The sequence below is a fragment of the Passer montanus genome, unplaced genomic scaffold (assembly GCF_014805655.1).
Source record: "Passer montanus isolate IOZ18808 unplaced genomic scaffold, ASM1480565v1 scaffold321, whole genome shotgun sequence".
Taxonomy (NCBI): domain Eukaryota; kingdom Metazoa; phylum Chordata; class Aves; order Passeriformes; family Passeridae; genus Passer; species Passer montanus.
This window is the reverse complement of record NW_024367942.1, coordinates 54,964-55,883: the sequence shown is the minus strand read 5'-3', so window position 1 is coordinate 55,883 and position 920 is coordinate 54,964. Positions and strand designations below refer to the sequence as shown.

The following is a 920-nucleotide window of genomic DNA, read 5'->3' as shown; positions in this document are numbered from 1 at the left end:
CCCCGTGCCCCCCGTTACCAGAATTGCCTTCGTCCCCGCGGGGTCCGGGGGGGCCCCAGTTTGGGGGGGGGTCGTGGGGACGGGGGGGGTTTTGTAACGTGGTTCTGTGCACTATTAAAGAGAGATGCAGCTGGAGATGGGCTTGTTGGGGGGACTGGGAGCCCCCAAAAATGGCAGCGGGAACACCCAAAAATGGGGCTGGGATCCCCCAGAAATGGGGCTGAGACCCCCCCAAAAAATGGGAGCGGGAACACCCCAAAAATGGGAGTGGGAACACCCCAAAAATGGGATGGGACCCGCTAAAAACGGGACTGGGACCCCCTAAAAATGGGACTGGGATCCCAAAAAATGGGAGTGGGATTCCCCCAAAATGGGATTGGGACGCCTCTAAAAATGGGACAGGGATCCCCAAAAATGGGACTGGGACCCCCCCTGCAGCCCCTCACGACGTGCTCGGAGGGGGATTCGGGACCAAATTGCCCTAAATAGGTTGGGATAAGAAGTAATAGAGAATTTGTGGGGAAACGACCTAAAAGGAAGGGAAATAGTAGTTTGTACGAACTGAAGGGAGGGCGCGGGCAATGGTGAATTTTATTTTGGCGAGGGGTCGGGGCGGCTCTGAGGGGACGGAAAGGGCGGGAAGCGCCAGCGGGGCCCGGAGCCCGTCCCTCACCGCGGCAGCAGCGCGCGAAATCCTGCTCTCGGTGCCGCAAAATCCTGCTCTCGGTGGTGGAAAACGCCGGTTTGGGTGGCGGAAGGTGCCGTTTTGCCGTTTTCCCGTGGAACCTGCCCAAAATGAGGCGTTTCCCGCTGAGGGCCGCCGAGTCCCCTCAGGGAGCGGGGAGAGGGGGCGCGCGGGACGCCAGGGGGCGCTGCGCGCCGCGCGCGGCCAATCAGCGGCGGCGCCGCGGCGGAGGGGG

At 62.2% G+C, this 920-nt stretch overlaps 1 protein-coding gene across 1 annotated transcript in view; it reads left to right on the top strand.

Moving 5' to 3' along the window:
• The window catches only part of LOC120505085 (arf-GAP domain and FG repeat-containing protein 2-like), a 6,649-nt gene that overhangs the window by 3,058 nt on the left and 2,671 nt on the right, over positions 1-920 (top strand). The window lies entirely within an intron of this gene.